Raw genomic sequence first — 18,543 nt, 5'->3', positions numbered from 1 at the left:
ATACTATAAATAAGTCTAATTAAATAGCAATAACATGGAAAAGCAAGTTATTTATCAATAAAAAGCCAGAAGATTTATAAATGATAACCAGTGACTTCTGTGATCCCATAAATGTGCTGCATTTAAAAAAAAATTGCAAGACTTCAATATTTATTTTAATGGCAGAGAATTTGAATAGTTTAAATTACCCAGTTTCAGCTCACCACACATACATTTGTAGCATTAAGGAGTGACTACATATGTATCAAAATGATCAATCAGATGTGATAATTCCATATAAATATGAAATATCGACCTGATTGATCTTTGAAGGTTTAGTCAGAAGATTATAGTTACTTTTACTTATTCAGGGACCATAAACACACTTCGTATTAATTCAAACAGAGTCAAGTATATAGTTTATAAAAATAAATTTGTTTCTATTTCCCTAAACTAATAATGATACATGACACATACAAGGTATGAAAAAAGATATGTAATGTCATGGATATGAAGTGATTTAATGTGAGGTGTGGAATACTGGAATGGAAGCTAGATGTTTTTAGCAAAACTTTTGAGTATCTGAGAGAATTTGCAGAGCCTGGGTTGTAAAATAATTTGGCTGTATGTTTGGTAAACTAGAGATTTGTTTATAAAACTGTCCAATGCAATCTGTTGAGTCTACGCACCCTTTGTGTGGAGATTCTTGTGCGATCCAGGGGGTCAAGAGGTCGTGATGGACACTGCCGGTGGAGTGAACCTCTCTGTATCAGGAACCCGTAGATTAGCTCTGATAGGACCCGTCTACTCTGAGATCTCTCCAGGTGACGACAGACAGCTGGAATGCTTGTTTGCATCTAAAGAGCTGTTTTGTCTGATATCACCCGCAGCGTTGCAGAGAGGCTTTGACTTGAGGTCAAAGGAGAAGATGGTTTCAAAATGCCTTTTCCCGAATTGGCCGGTTCGAGAGTCAGCTAGAAAGCTGACTTAATTGGGAAGCAATTCCTGTTTTATCAAAATCGCATGATAAATTTGGCAAATCAGAATTTGACACGTTTGAGGGCTTTACAGAAATATACCTCAGAAGTCACTCCTTCCTTCAGATACAAAGATGGTTAACTCTTTGTGTGAATGAGAATGTTTTAAACACTTATGTGAAGTGGGTGTTAACATTAATAATTATCTTATTATAATGTGTATGAGCATAGATATTGATTAAAGCACATATTATTCAAACATTTCATTTAACATCTTGTTCATTCAACACATTTGATTATTTCAACTTATAAGTTGTAAAGTCATGTAGGAACTTCAAGGAGGTTGACTTTTTGTCCCTAGTGAGGATGCAGCAGTCTGACTAGCATGAGGCCTTGAGCAAAGATGTTATGGCTTCTTTGCAGTAACAAGAACTGGGGCAGAACTTTGTTTTGGATTTGGAGGCCAGACAGATGGTGTTTTTGTGTCTGCAAATGAAAGGTTAAGTTCTCGTCAATTTGTTCGTGAAAATTTGACCACAGGTACGTTACACATTTATTCAACTTTTTACTAGAGGCCGACGGATATATCGAGCTGATATATTCCATTTTTTCTATACTGGACAAAATTATTTTTAATAGCAGATTAAAAAAATTAAAAAATATCAGGCACCTGTGTGGCCAACTGCCACTACTACTAGACTGCAGAAATGACCAGAAGGACCCCAACATACCGTTTTTTAAAATGTTTTGAGTTTGTTTATATTTGAAGTTCAATAAATATTAAGAGCTTTATTGACTTATTTAATTTATATTGCACACAGTGAGTGTTCAGTTGTCTTTCACAATCAATCTGCTGCTAAAATGTATACATATCGGCCTAATCATCGGCTTTAGATATCAGCCATCTGCAACAAAATTCTTTAAAAATCAGCATCGGCCCTGAAAAAGCCCATATCGGTCTGCCTCTACTGTTCACTGTCTCTACCTCATAATTACTTAATGAGTTATTAAAGGTAGTGCTGAAATGTAGCCAGTTCCAGACAAGATGATGATCCACTGCAGCATCCCAGTTGAGGACATAAACACACCATGGTTTATGTGACCAATCACACATCAGATAACCAAGGCATTGCTTCCACAGACACCTGCCAAATGCGAGGAATGCATCAGTCTAGATTTGTTACAGTGATAAAGATTTCCATCAGTTCCTTCATCTCAGAACATTACCTCTTTTATCTGACACCAAGGGCATTTTAGATCAAATAGGAACGACTACCTGATCAGTAAGCAGAACACACCACCTGGGAAGCAACAATGTGACACCTGTCAGTGTCAGTGCATTAGCAGTGTCAGAAGCTGACGGGTTATGAGCTGTGGTGTGTGTGCGTGCGTGCGTGTGTGTGTGTGTGTGTGTGTGTGTGTGTGTGTGTGTGTGTGTGTGTGTGTGTGTGTGTGAGAATCAGGGCTGCTGAGCCACCCTGTTCTGGAGGCCTTTGATCAACCTGCATCCCTGGTCCATCTGATGAACAGGCACTGGGGCAGAACAGTGTCTTTGAAAATCTCAATCATCTGCTACTGATAAGGTCATTATATTTGCTCTATGCCTTCAAGGCCGTAATCAAATGTGAGAGAGACTACCCTGCTGTTGCTCCCGCGGGGAGGCAATGAGGTGTGTGCCATCAGAATTTTGACAGAGGAGTTGTTAGATGTTTTCATTTTGGGTGCAAAAAAATAAAAAATAAATACCCCATCAACCCCAGCGGTCAAATGGTGAAATGTTTGATTCAGCTACGTTTTTGGGATTGCACATGTCACAACTCGTGCCCAAATTCCTATGGAATTTAAGAAGATATTCAAAACTCATTATGGTTTGGTAAAATGCTTTTAAAATATCTGCTGCAGCAATGATTACGGTGTAAGAGCTAATTATTTCAAGCTATCCCAACTGCAAAAGGATGACTTTACTCCACAGAGGCTTAAAGTAACACAGACAAGTTTTAAACGCTTGTTTTCAAGCCGGTTTCAGTGGTTCTTAAGAGAGAAATTAGAATAGTCTTATTTTTTCTGATTTGGTGTTTCGAGTAGGCACATTTAAGTGATCTCTACATGCCTTACACTGTGCCGGTAGCTCATATAAACGCTAGAGGTTAGCTTTTTCATTTTGCTCACTGTCAAGAAGAAGTATGCTTTTATGTTGGTGTCATGGCAGAGCCTGAAAGTTAAAGACAGTGGTTTCTTTGTAGGCGAATTAGACAAAACTACACGTGTTGCTTTTAGTTTAAATCAAGGGGCAGAATCTGTCTGCAAAAAGTGATGCCAACGCAGAAGTGACAAAATTTGCAGTTGCCCCCACATCCCCTAGGGGCTGCCTCCAGAAAGGCATCAGCCTGACCTCCAGGGGCAGATTTAGGACTGAAGAACACACACACACACACACACACACACACACACACACACACACACACACACACACACACACACACACACACACACACACACACACACACACACTAGTCAACATCATATATATTTGTCTTGTACCACATAATTTTTAATCTGAAGCTACATATTAAGCATATTCAGGGCAGAATATTGTTCCTGTTAGTGTTTAGTGTGAGATGATAGTAAATATTCCCTTTCTTTGTCCAACAACTTTACCTGATAGTAAGCTAACTTTAGGCAAACCAGCAGCACAACAAATATTTTCAAATAAGACTCACAAACCTGAGTCAACACCAGTCTTATCAAAGCTGGGGTTCTGTCGTTGTACTTTTTGTCTAAAAAAACGTCCTTATGTCCAGCTTCACTCAGGTGTTTCAGGCAGAGAGTGTAGAAGAAGCCGGCTGCTGAAGGGCTTCTTCTTCAGTGGTGGAGGCTCAGGCAGGCTGTATACAAACTACTGCCAGCTTCTCCCTCTCTGTTGGACTTTGGTACTGCATGTTACTTCCACGATTTAGATCCGGGGCTTTTCATAAAATATTCGGGGCTTGAGCCCAAGTCGCCGCCCCTGCTGACCTCATGTTGAGTCTTACAGTCTGGAAAACAGAGGGTGGCAGAGTTGCTCATTGCGGTTCTAAAAGTCCATTAGATTCAGTTAGCTCAGTAAGTTTGTAGCTACATTGGCTTAGAGTTTGATAGGTGTCAATCATCTGCCCCCACCCTTTAAGTCTCTTTCTGGAGTATTTCTCTTTTCCGATGGCACCATCTAGTGGCTGAAAAACATATGACACAAATAGTGTCTTGAACCGTTTTTTTAGGATGGCGACTTCAGGTTTCTTGTTTATAAATGTGCTTCTGTAGCCGACAAACAGAGCTAAAACACTTTGTTTCATGAGTATTATTCTCATGTCATGTTGTGTTCTTATATATTTCTATTTTAGAGACTTGTCTGTGAAAAGTTCATCAACTCTGCATCAGCCGAGGTATTCCTTAAATTTGAAGCATGTAAGCAGTCGTCTAATGCTATTGGTTTGTTCTGGTCGGCGCTCAGTTTCCTATTGCATGGAGCTCTGCGGGGCAGGGGGCGTGTTTAGCAAAAAAAAAAAAAGTCCTATTGCTGACATTATATCACAGAACATGATAAGATAATAATTTTTACGGATTTCTGAAAAATCATACATAATTTCTGAAAGGGGAAAAACTCCAAAAAGATACTTTAAGGACCCGCATTTGGCTCTGTCTTTGTATTTTCCAGGAGTGACGAGACGCATGATGTGGCCAAGATGGTGGTGTTTGGTTGGTTTGGTTTTTGAACTGCCAGTAATCATTCATTCATAAAATATAAATATGACACCTTGTCTGACAACATTATCTTCAAAGCCAATGGCAGGGTTGTTTTTGACTGTTGTAATTCTGCTTTCAACGTGTGCATCTGTGTTTACAGAAGCAGGTGTCTTTGGGGCTGCCCTGCACCTGTCAGCGGAGGCTTACAGCTGTGCTTTGTCGTAAAATAGTCCCAAGACTTAAATAGCACCTGTGATTCCTTAATGATTTTCACTTGCAGTCAGTCTGATTATTTAGATCACCAAGCAGAGTTTGAATCAATACTGATTGATTTTAAGGGCGTTTTTACTCACAATGCTAGTTGGATCTATTCACATACTGTGTTTTATGCTAAGCTAAAGTGAAAGGAGTACAGCCGCATCAGGAGAATGACTGGGCTGGTTAAATCACTTTTTTCCTACTTATCTAACTCTGAGAAATATGTAAATAGGCAAAATTTCAATTTTGGGTGGAATATCCCTTTACTGAAAAAAAAACTTTTTTTTAAATGAAAGCATAATGAATCCTATGATAGTATTTCTGGAAAACCTTCACCATATCTGTCTTTAATATTCTGTTTCATCTGACGTCTTATGTATAATTCTCCCTGCTGCTTCACTGTGTAAACAGAAATCAAAGAAAATCAGTCGGATTACAATTAATTACTGTTTCTTTTTCCAACAGTGCAGATCTGCGAGCTGAAATTACTTTTAGTTAACAAGTTCCCCCAGCACAACATAAAGATTACAGTGTTGCTGATTTCTTTAACTTTTTTGGCGTGCTTCTCTTTAACCCCCCCCCCCCCCCCCCCCCCCAAAAAAAAAACACAGCAAATCAGTCTTTCTAACATGACGATGAGCTAAAGGAAAACCAGAGAGGAATACCAAGCATGACTTCAGACAGAAAAGAAGAACTAGTTTCCATCTAATCTTCTCCATCGCACACCTAAAATCCAGTGGATTAGGCCCTGCACTCCTGAGCTCACTATCACACTGGGGACTACTGGTGCATGAAACATCTTTTATCAGCTTCATTTGATTCATGCTTTTCATGCAAAGTACCTGTGCACTGTCTTTGAAAAGTGGAAGCTACAATACTCATGTCACATTTTCTTGAGACAGACACGTGCAGCTTTTAGGTCAGAAATGTGAAAATAATCTTTTTGAAATTAGTGTTTTTAAGTAACAGATACATTTCCTGCACGAAACACGACTGGAGAAGTGATGATACGTGTCAGAGCGGCCAAACGGCGGCTTTTTAAATGACTGAAATGGAAATCAATGGATGATAAAGCACGGACTCAGTGGCGACTGGAGCTCAGGGCTCAGCTCCACTCCTTTGACAGGGATTATCAGACAAGCTCACCAGTTTTTTAAATGGCAAGTGAGGCAACAGCCACAGCTATTTCACGCACATTTCACTTCCCTCTGCCTTGCTGTTCCTGGAGGCAGTGACCTTTGCAGTAATATTTCCATAGACATGTTGTTAATAGACAGGGCTGACATATAAGAATGATTTGCGAAGTTTGACATCAAAGATTACATAACTGTCACAGTCATTCAGTGTGTTAAGGAGGAAATGTGTGTGTGTGTGTGTGTGTGTGTGTGTTTAAAGGTTTTGGTCTCAAGGCAGTTGTTTGCTCCCTTGATTATGTGATTAGCAGTAATTATATAAGAATGTTCTCATGAAGTCACTGATGTGAAAAAGGGCATAAAAGAGAAAAATGCAGGTTTGATGGGCTAGAGATTCCCTTTCTTATTCACTGTCAATATTTGACAAAAATCTGCATTTGCTGGATTATTTATTTTTGCTTGTACTAAAGTAATTTTAGAATTAATTTACAGACAGATCTGATCAGTTGAAAAAGCTGTTACTGTTAGCTGCTACCACACAGATTAGATAATGGGTGTTTGATATGTTGTGTGTGTGTGTGTGTGTGTGTGTGCATGTGCGTGTCTGCCTGTGACTATGGGTGTGTGTCTGTAGGTGTGGAGGTGTCAGTGTGTTTGTGGGTGTGTGCCAGTGAAATGCGGTGAGGTTCATGACTAGGGAGGCCATGACAGCTCTGGAGTCAGCCTTACCCCGGCTTTCCACGGGAGCCGTCAGCAGCACGTCTTGCTCGCGTAAGCTGCTGCTTGGCCCTTCCCACGAGACGCGAAGCAGCAGGGGAGCAGCTGTCACACAACAACAAGCAGGAGAAAACTACAACATGGCTCCAAAAGGTTTGTGTTTTAGGTTCTGTCCGTTTTATAATCGCCAATACGTACCTGAAAAACAAAGGAGACCGCTAGCTAGGTGATAACTTCTCACGGGGCCGCACAGTTAGTAACTTCTCTTAAAGGTAAAGCAACCAGAAGGCAGTATGTTTCTTTATTATGAAAATCTCGGGAGCTTCTCTCCATTTCCGCGTCCGATTTCCTGTCTTTCCTTCCCCAAAAATGTCGAACTTGACCCGTTTCAGAGGCGTCACGCGTAGAAAATAGAAGCGGCACTTAAAGGCCGCGACATGCTGCTCCTGAGACGCGGCCGACTCGCGCTGCTGACGGCTCCAGTGGAAAAGGTTCTGTTGATCACAGCGGTTCCTATCAGCAGCTATGACGTGCTGCTGCAGTAACGTGCTGCTGACGGCTCCGGTGGAAAGCCGGTGTTACAAATATACGATCCCGAAATACAAGCTTGTATTTAGGGATGGACAATATATCGGCATCAATATTGGTATCAGCCGATGTTAGTCACATTTAATAATAATAATAATGCATTGAACTTATATAGCTCTTTTCTAGACACCCAAAGACGCTTTTCACACACTCTCACATTCACACACTGCTAGTGATGGTAAGCTACTTGTAGCCACAGCCGCCCTGGGGAGGTCTGACAGAGGCGAGGCTGCCATTCGGCGCCGTCGGCCCCTCTGACCACCACTAACACAGGCAAGTTGGGTGAAGTGTCTTGCCCATGGACACAACAGCAGGATACCCCTGGCGGGAGCTGGAATCGCACCCATGACCCTCCGACCATGAGGCAACCCGCTCTACCACCTTTTTGGCTCAGCTCACCAAAAAGAGCCGGCTCTTTCGGCTCCCAAGTGGCTCCTCAGATTTTCTGTTGCGTAGAGTTCATTTATAACCAAAATAATGCAAAACTATACGTAAAATAATTTACTAATGTAAAAAAATGCAATATATCAAATATGGATCATTTCTATGGATTTAATAACTGAACACTTTAAGAAATCTTCACTTTCCGACTGCTGGCCCTCATTTTCTCACCGTCTTCGTCGCACTCTCCTCTCTCTCGCTCGCCTTTTTCCTCCTCCTCATTCCCTTTCATCTCCCTCCACCCGCATGTGCTCTGCTCTGTGTCTGAGTCTGATCCTCCCTCTTCCCCGCCCCTACGGCTCTGTGTGTGGATAGTCTGGACATGCAGTTACACATGTTGACCAATTGCCTGTAGCTTTCACCAAAGCAAGAGGGGAGGGGGGAGGGGACAGCTCCCAATGATGAGCCGGCTCCCGTCGTTCACTTCAAAGAGCCGGCACTTAGAGCCGGTTCGTTTGCAACTGACACATCACTACATCCTATATTGTCTCCAATTCTGACTGAAAATCCAGATTAAATAAATCCTTCAGTTATGAGCCATAAATGTTCCATTTAGTCAGAGAACATTTAAGCTGTTTCACCCTTACACACATGTGGGTTCCACACCCCCAGCCCTGTGTGAGTACAAGCAGCTAGTTTGCACCGGTGTCCGTTGGGCTCAGCACTGCCCCTATCAGTGAGGCAGGGTACTGCATTCCTCCCCAGTGCATTTTACTGCGTGTTTATGGCCGCTCACAAAGACTCAATTTGTCACACACAATGATTAAATATATTAAACAGACTGTAGAATGGGGCAAATATTTAATGGGACATTAAACTAACATGTTACAAATTAGGTCAAGACAACTGTTATTTTTGCTGATTTACTGAAGTTATGTCTGCATTTCAGTAAAGAAAACAGTAAACATTTTAATTTATTAAATTGACAGTGTGAATTTTCCCTGGCAATAGGGGCAGTACATACCTTAAATCATTGCAAGCAAGCCTTTTTTTTTTGTGTTCAAGTAAGACCTTACCAACAGATCACCATTATGGTCAAAAAACTCCCTCCCATGTGTTTTAGAACAGATTTTTATGGTTATATATTATGAAACTGCCAGTATTTTTTAACAACTGGACATCTTTTAATTTATTTACAACAACATTTGGATGGATATTTCCAGAGATTAATACTAAAAACTACACATGGTCACTTTAAATAAAAATATTTTTGTAAATATTTGCTTTTTGATTAATTTCTGTAGCATGTATAGAAAAAAAAGATAATTTCTAAGTTTGGCAGAAAATAAAGTAGAGCATGGGACTGATGTGGTGGAAAACATAAAAATAAGCACCAGGACTATGTTTCTAAAAGAAACAGATGAGGAAGAAATTGTTCGACTAGTTAGAGAATGTACTGTAAATCCAAAAGGTCCACGGATTGCAATGACTTCGATATGATAGTGCTAAAAAGTGTCATAGATGGTATAGTCAAGCCTTTAAATTTTATCTTTAATGCTTCTCTTAGCACTGAAATATTCCCCAACGCAATGAAAATTGCAAAAGTGGTGCCATTGTTGAAGTGGTGCCTAATTATAGGCCAATCTCAGTACTTCCACAGTTTGCCAAGATTCAGGAGAAAATATTTTAGTAGATTGTATAATTTCAAAATCTGAGAGTCAGTACGGTTTTCGGGCAGGCAAATCTACAGTATTGGGGCTAGAAGATATAACAGAATGCAAGGATGAATAGAAGTATTTGATGGGTGTGCTTTTAGACTTCAGTAAAGCCTTTGATACAGTAAACTATAGGATACTTTTTACAAAGTTGGAGAGGTATGGAATAAGATGTTTAGCAGTATCATGGATAAATAGCTATTTGGAAAACAGACAACAATATGTAAAGATAAATGAATTTAAATCCTAGTCAAGGAAGATTAGTTGTGGAGTGCTGCAAGGATCAATATTAGGACCAAAATAATTCATACTTTATGCTAATGATATAAATAAGGTTGTAGAAGATTTAAAGATTTTAACATTTGCTGATACACTTATGTATTTGCATCAGGAGACGACCTGCAACAGCTATTGAACAAGATTAAACGTAATGAAATATATAAAAAGATGGTGTGACATACATTACTAAATTTGGACAAAACTAAATGTATGGTTTTTGGCTGTAGAAAAAAGCAGCAAAAAATCCAATTATTGGTAGATCAGTTTGAAATAGTACAAGTTGAACAAAGTTTTTAGGTGTAATTTTAGGTGTAAACTAAAAGTGGGTATAGAGAGCACACAAATAAACTGTTTTTAAAAATGCAAATATTAAAATTTGAGGATTTAGTTAAGTTTAGGACAGCTCAGATACTGTATAAAGTGAGACATAATAAACTGCTTTTAAACATACAAAACTTATTTACAGAAGGAGAAGGTAGTTATGAGTTGAGAGGTAACTTAAATTTTAAAACAAAAAGGATGAGGATAACATTATTTGTTTTTTTTTTAAGTGTTTTTATTATTTCTAATTATTACTTTTTTTAAATGACAGGGGTAGGGCTGGATAAGTTTATACTTCTCCCTACCCACTTTTGGACATGTATAAGGTAATGGTCTGTTTGAAGTGACTGGACTGGTGAACATAAAAGTGTTATAGGTTAAAATTGTATTTGCTGTTGGGGGGGGGGGGGGGGTGTCACAAAATAAAAAAATGAAATGAAATGAAAATGAAATTAAATATACTTGCTTCCTATATATGCTTATCTCTTATTTTTATTTTTATCTTCATTTTTTTATTTTTTGCACCACGTACTGCAGCAATTTCCTAATGTTGTGATTTTCACACATGGCAGTAAAAAAACCTCCTGATTCGGATCATTATCAAATCCTAATACAATCTTGTGCTTATGGAAGCCCATTCCCGCCACTAAGATAAGTAAAACAAAAAAACATTGCATCTCATAATTATGACTTAGCTATCTCAGCTTGGTTTTTTACTTTTCCCAATTTTACATTATATTAAATCATTTTTATAAAGTTTATAATTTTTTTAGTTTCGTTCTCGTGAAACACCATGTGCTTTTTATCTTGAGAGGTACTATATAAAATATTGTTTCTTCTTCTAATAATGACATACAGTAGCTGGGTCAAAATTATGATCTATATCTATCTATCTATCTATCTATCTATCTATCTATCATCTATCTATATATATATATATATATATATATATATATATATATTTTTTTTTTTATCGGAGAGGTGAGAATGGGATTCCACGCTGGGTAAATAGAATATCTGGAAAGGAAGACAAATTTTTAAAAATGCATATATTTCTATTTTCTTGACGAAATGAAACAAAACTGTTTTCTATCCATGTGTTGCCAATATTTTTTCCTTTTTTTTTTCTTTTTAAATGGCATTATAAATTAAGAGTTTCTATATTTCTTTAACGCATTTTACATTTACAATAAATGTAAACCATCATAAGCATGATAGTCACAACAAGCCAGGCTAAAGAGATAGCAACAAATCCAGCAATAAGTAGGTCAAAGTAGTCTCATCTTTTTATTTGCCCTCAAGTTACTTAATGTCATTGCTGCCGCTTAACATGACTCGTGAACACGTCTTCAGATGAGAATGCTCCTCTCTCAGCATGCGTTCAGTTTGATTACCAAAAACATGGAAACTTAATTGCATTCATTGTTATGCGTTGTCACTTCACTGGCCAACACGCTGCTGAATTTCAATGAGCTGCTGATAAATCAAGGCTTTGCTGAGCGTTCTGAGGAAGAGACAGGCAATTGCCTAACGCTGCTCCAAGGACAATCCAATTTAGACTCTAGCATGTGCTAAGTGATTGTTACACTGCGAACTGTTAGATATTAGAGTTGCACATTGTTTTGTCCTGTCAAATGATGTGATATGTTCTCTGTTTATTTTATTTTGTAATGCCAGGGCATGAGAGAAACCATGGACCGTTCCACTGTATATTATCAGGTTGCCCAATGCCCAATGTTATGGAAGCAAAGGACTGCCACCGATGCAAAATAAAAATACAGCGATATCATGTTATATCATCATAACTTCATTGTTCCAACAAGAAAACATTCACATTTGTACAATATATTATTGCGTTTATAATATACAATAAAATTGTCTCATACCAAGGCCGGAATAACCATGTGGGCAACTGGTAAATGGGTAAAATGGATCGGTTTTTGTTGCCCAAATTTCCACAGGTTCAGTCAGAAACAAATGAATCTTTGGAAGTGATCTCAGACCGACAATAACCTATGGATCTGGATGAAGAGAGTCAACCCTCAACCGCCGCAGCAGTCGAGAGTTTTGCCACTGGAAATGCTAACACTAACGTTAGCTAACCTTGCAACACTATTGATGGTTTTCTGTGTGGCTGTATGTGTTTATGATTTCATTGAAAAGTCAGCGATTGTTCATATGTTTATGATAATGTGTTTTAGAGAACAATAGGTACGCATGACCACTTCCTTCATAGCACCCTCAATAAAAAGACTAGCTCCTTCATAGCACCTGCAGAAAAAAAATTCTGGAGCCGCCACTGATCCAGGCAGCAGTTTTTCTGGAGAGTTTAAAGGAGACGCAGGAAGATGAGAGACAGACAGGACAGGAAAATAGTTAAATAAAAACAAGAAAACAAAACAAAGTGTTGAAAAGTCAAATGTAGGTAGATTTATCTCCACTACACGTTTTTACCTGTATAAAACAATAAGTTACACACGTCATATTTATACATCTGATACAATTCAGATCACCTTCAAAACTCAGTCACACAAGCAGGGCCATTTCAAGGCATTCTGGGGTCCAAGGCTAAACAGTGTTACCATGGTAATACTCAGGTAAGCGCAGAGGCGAAGGCAGGCGCGGGTCGAAGCCAGATCGGGACTAAGCAGGTACAGGGAGCAGGCTGGAGGCGTGGTCGAAGACAGGCGAGGGTCGTGATGGCAGGCGGAGTCCTAGGCAGGGGTCAGGCGGGAAAACAAGGTCCGGAGGCCGTGATCAGGCAAGGTAAAAGGCTGGAAGATCTACTGGAAAAGAGCGTTCAATAATCTGGCTGGGAACTGGTGGCTGGCTGGTGAATTAAGTGGCTGAGGGCTTGATTGAGGAGGTAGCAGAGGCAGAGGAGGGTGTCAGCCTGGGAGTCATGGCAGCCCTTTAATACTGTTGCCCAGGGTACAACAAAGTGTTAATCTGGCCCTGTCTCAAAAGTACAATATTTATCACGTTCTTACAATATAAATATTGTATTATATAAACTCGATATTTATACTGTACAAACATGAAATTATATTGTTAGAATATGAGAGTTAATTGTAAGAACACAATATAATATACAAACGTGATAACATATTGAAAGAAAGTGAAAATTATATTGTTAGAACAATACCTTTAAGATGTTATTAACGTGAAATCACTCTGATTTTATTTTGTGTGGGTGGCAGTTCTACACTTCCGTACGATAGTACTTAATGGATTTCACACAAAAATAAATTTAGATTAATTTAAACTGTGTTGACAGATCTTTATTCAGGCTTCTTGAGAAAAGAAAAGAAAATTTGCAACTGTTTTTAAATGCATGAGTTTACCAGAGTTCATGACTCGGGCCCGATGACATAAAAGACTCGACTGAATTTGGGATGAGAAGAGAGGCGAAAAGGCTTTTTTAAAACTCAAGAACTAAAATAAATTATTCTGCACTGCCAACTTTGACACAGTTGGTGTGACAGAGTATTCTAGCTGTGTAGGTGCCTGCGTTTGGCTGTGAAAACGAAGCTACAGTGTGATCTCTTGTTATTTTTCTTTATTTTTTAAACGTTGAGGGGAGAACAAAGCAGCCATGAAGGCTGTGTTACTTAAAATTCTTCCTGATTTTTTTTACAAATCATGTTGCCTTGTAAAATTCGGAGCTCGTGAGTCCACGACAAAGCACTGCAGCTAATTAGCAGGTTGTTTACAAACTTCTCAGAAACTTCACAGGTCAGTTGTCTTTTTCTTTTTCCATCTTGAAATTCCAGACATATCCGCTATTAAATTAGCATGTAACGTTATTTTTTTGTGTCAGCCAAAGTTTGATGTCTTAATGCAAAAATGGTCCAAAAAGAAAAACAGTTCTCCATGTCTTTAATTTAAGAAGTCACATTTGAATTTCTAGCATGAAACCAAAAAGGAACATTATGAACCAAAGCTGATGTTCCTGTTAATGCTGAAAATAGGTTTGCACCAATGAATAGAGAAGAAATAATTGTACTCTTTATATCAGTGAGTCTTTTTTTTTTGTCAGGGTTCAATACATTATTAATCTCATGCCTGTGAATAACTATATCTGTCAGTGTTGGATGCACAGAGGTTAATTTTTTTTTTCATCTTTGACCCAAAGTTTGGTCAAAGATGTGTCAAATAATTATAATGAAGAAATTTGCTGTGTGGCTTAGTATCCAAATTTGCATAAGCTGCAAATGTGCAAAAAGCGCACATTACATAAGAAAGAGGCATGCAGCGGATGCTTTTGTAGGAGTATATCACGGGTGATGTAGATGTCTAGGAAGCAGAGAGGTCTTTGGGCCAGTGGTCCATGAGCAGTTTACTGAGAATCATTCTTCCACAACTCAAAAGCCCATATGGCTTACAGCAGCTGCTTGCCATCACTGCGCATCACATGTGGTGAGCATTCAGAGTGATCATAACTACAGAATCACTTCCTCAGAATGTTTAGAAAGACTCGTCAGCACCGTTTACATATATAAAAAAACTTGCTTGAAACTGTCATAGGAATAGGTGTTTTTACAGTTAGAAAATGTTCTTTCAGCCTCTGTAAAGAATGCAAAACTTTGTTGAGGCTCACAATAGCCAAGGAGCCCTCATTAATGAGACAAAGTTTATTTTTATTTGTAATCTCTGGAAATGTCCATTGAAACGTTGCTGAAATGAACAAAACGATGTCCAGTTGTTGAAAAATATTGGCGGCCTCATATCATATAACCATTAAAATTGGATCTAAAGGACATGGGGTGTGGGTCTAGTGTTTTTGGGGGACGCTATATTAGATGCCATGTTTCCTTCTGGCTGGCTCGGGGTCCTGTGCCTGTCGATGACGTCACACTAGAGGATTGGCTGGACTTACGACTTGCGGAAGTTATGCTACCACGCTCAAAAGCATTTAGGCAGTAAGAAACACAAATTTAGGAACAAAACTGCTAAACTCTTTCCAGAACATGAGTGAAAGAACAGAATCAAAAGAGATGCAACATATTTTGGCCGAGGGGTATTACTGTAGTATGATGATGTCATCAACAGGCGCAGGACCCTTAGCAGATCCCGAATGTACAGCACCAGAAAACTACAATCGGCGTTGCATTTTTTTTAACTTGCAAGTCATGGCGATGAAATGTAAAACTATTCTGAAATGTATGTACTGCCCCCTATCACAATGCAATGGCCAATGTAATGGCACTTAAAATTGCTACATGGTGCTGCTCACCCTGCCCTTTGATTTTGTGTTGGTGGTTTTTAAGCACGTGCAATGCGCTCCGACCTGTGTTAAAGTCCCACTTGCTAGTTTAACTGACAGCTACAGCTTTCTTCACACAGTTTATGCAAGATTTAATCTCAAAACCGGAGACTGTCAGTAATGCGGGACAGAATCTCCATTTATTACCATTAGGGTTATTTTCACAGGCTTGAACGAAAAAAGCATCAACTTAACCTTACTTGTAGGGATGAGCCGGATACTTGTTTCAGACGAGTATCCGGTACGAATAAAGCATTTTTGAGGAATATGAGCATAAAACGAGTAAAACTCGTAAATATCTGTAATCATGCTGAAGGAAAATCCTCATTGGGTTATGACTGTCTTCACGCTCTGTGATTGGCCAGTCACTTAAAGTGCCCGCCCCTCCCTACACACAAAACTCTGTAGCCGGGAGGTCAGTCCGTCCGGCCCATCCACGCACACACACAGACAGTAACAGATCTCTCTGCGCTTGCTTCACTGTTGCTCACGTTTCTTCAGTACTCCCTAGGTTTTCTTCAGCTCGCCTCTTTTTCGGTTGAATATTTAAAGTTACTTTGTTGGTAACTTACGTGGTGCATTTGACAAGACAGAGCTGACGTGCTGTGTCAGTCACTGCCTCCGTTCCGCTCGGGTTTTTAAATTTTTTTAACTCTCTCTCTCTCTCCCCCGCTATCTCTCTGTCTCTCTCTCTCTCTCTCTCTGTCTCTCTCTCTCTCTCTCTCTCTCTCTCACACACACACACACCTTAATCAACATTGTTTTGTTTAACTGTGTGTGTGTGGGAAAAATGCCTAGAACGTAAAGAAAAAAATCAGTTTAATCAAATTAAACTAAAACAATAACAAGTTGTGTCTGGTTCTAGTATTTCATATTTCCTAGTTCCTACTGCATGAGTTCAGATGTATTAATTCACTTAAAGGGGCATTATGGAAGTTTGACAGCCAAAACATGTATAGAAATAATAAATTTCTTCTTCAAACATTCTCCTGCTATGCCCTGGTCCTGTAGAATGAGCCCTGGCATTTTTACTGTGATTGCCTGTTTTTCTGTAAAATCACAGAAAAAGAGCTGCTCGGGTCGAGCAGCCTGCTTCATGCACGTTCACGCTTAGGCATCGCCCATAGCATTTGCTATCAGTAGCTTTAGCAGCAGAGAGAGAGGCAGTGCCAATTCAGTGACTTTGTCGCTGTTCCTAACGCCTAGTGATGAACCTAGCTACATTTCTGAGGACCCTTAGCTACTTTCTTCTAGATATTTCCTGCAAATTAGCAACAAAATAGCTATTTTCGCTCAGAACCGTTCTTTGAACGTTGTTTTAGCTGTCATCAAGGATATAAATGTTACAGATATGAAGGACATCACAGGCGCTTTAGCACACTTAGTAAGACATTGGACTCTTGTTCAGAAGACCTGGGTTCGATTCTGGATGTGAACATAATTTATTTGGGGTTTCTTTTTTACATTAATTGTATATTTTTTTACCGTTAAGATGCCCAAATTTTTATTTGAGACTCGCCGAACGGCATTTAATTCACAGATAAAAAAGATGTGGGTTCAAATTTCATTTTGGAACAATTTCTCAAGCAAGGGAAGGGAATGATCTGAGCATGCAGGAGGACTGACCCATCATAAACCTTTGTCGGCTGTGCTGAAGAGAAAGGTACAGAACCAAATTATTGCTGCGCGTTCTCCTGTCCTCTGTCCTCCGGGCCACACACACACACACACACACACACACACACACACACACACACACACGGGACTGTCTCAGCTGTTATTTTCGTTAAGGAGTGTGCACGTACAGCATGCGCGCCTCGTGCACGAGCCTACTATTGAAGCTGCCGTTACGCTTTTGGCCTGAGGGCAGGGCAAGATTAACACTTTGTTGCACCCTGGGCAACAATATTCAAGGACCCCATCATCACGACCCGAGGATCACCATAATATGGTCACATACAGAATATATTACTGTAATATGCAGTAAATATACTCAATACTTGAATGCCTGACATCACGTAACCCGCCCAGAGTTACCTTTGACCCACCTCGTGTGGACTGACCAATGAGGAGAGGGTCTTAACGTGAGGCCCTCTCTTCATTAGTCAGTCTGCATGAGACTGACTCTCAACTGACGTTCAAAGTCATAGGCAGCAAAGCGTCTCTGTGCAGCGCAAATGCCCAGGTGGACAGTTTGTTTAATATAGGGTGACCCTATTTCCATTTCCAAAAAAGAGGACAGGGGATCTGTGCCTATGATGTCACACTATGGCAACGCCACACAAGCCACGTTGGGACCCATTTTTTGTAAGAACTAAATTAATATCAGATTCTGCCATTAAAAGGGCTCTAAAACAATTCATATGTAAATATTTAGCATATTTATTGCAAAATCTAATTTTTCTGTTTTAGTGCTGCAACAAGGTTTTATTAATAATAAATTATTATACCTTTTGTTTTACTGCAGCATCGGTACGCTTCCTATGCACAGATTATTAAGGATGCTTGTTTCAGCTGTGAGATTAGACGATAGGATCAATGAAAAAATAAGTTGTCACACACTCCATGGAAACTTTCAGAGAATCCACAAATAGTGGCTTTCAAATGGTTTTGTTACTTTTTGCAAGTCTAGAAAAGAAGCAGATGAGACAGCATGTCTGATAATTTAGTTTTTCATCTGATAATATTAGAACATGTCAGTAATGTCTGAGGGGCTTTTACAAACACTGTATAACTAACACTACTGGAGAGGGTTGGAATTACACAGAGGCTTCTGGGGAGCCCAGGTTTTTTTTGGGGGGGGGGGGGGTCATTTTGCCTTGGCCCACAAAATGTCTTGAAACGGCCCTGGGTGACTGAGTGTTGAAGGTGATCTGAATTGTATCAGATGTATAAATATGACATGTGTATAACTTATTGCTTTATACAGGTAAAAACGTGTAGTGGAGATAAATCTTCCTACATTTTACCTTTCAACACTTTGTTTTGTTTTCTTGTTTTTATTGAACTATTTTCCTGTCCTGTCTGTCTCTCATCTTCCTGTATCTCTTCTAAGCTCTCCAGAAAAACTGCTGCCTGGATTCTTACTTTTTCACCTCATCAGTTACTTTTGAGCCGATCAAAGGGATCTCCTGACCGCAAAGCAGAGTGCGCATTTCGATGCGTCAGTGAGGTGAAATCACCTCAGCACAGGTGATGAGCTCCGC

This window comes from Nothobranchius furzeri, chromosome 12 (genome assembly GCF_043380555.1).
Source record: "Nothobranchius furzeri strain GRZ-AD chromosome 12, NfurGRZ-RIMD1, whole genome shotgun sequence".
In the NCBI taxonomy this organism is placed as follows: domain Eukaryota; kingdom Metazoa; phylum Chordata; class Actinopteri; order Cyprinodontiformes; family Nothobranchiidae; genus Nothobranchius; species Nothobranchius furzeri.
Note: the sequence above shows the minus strand (reverse complement) of the source record.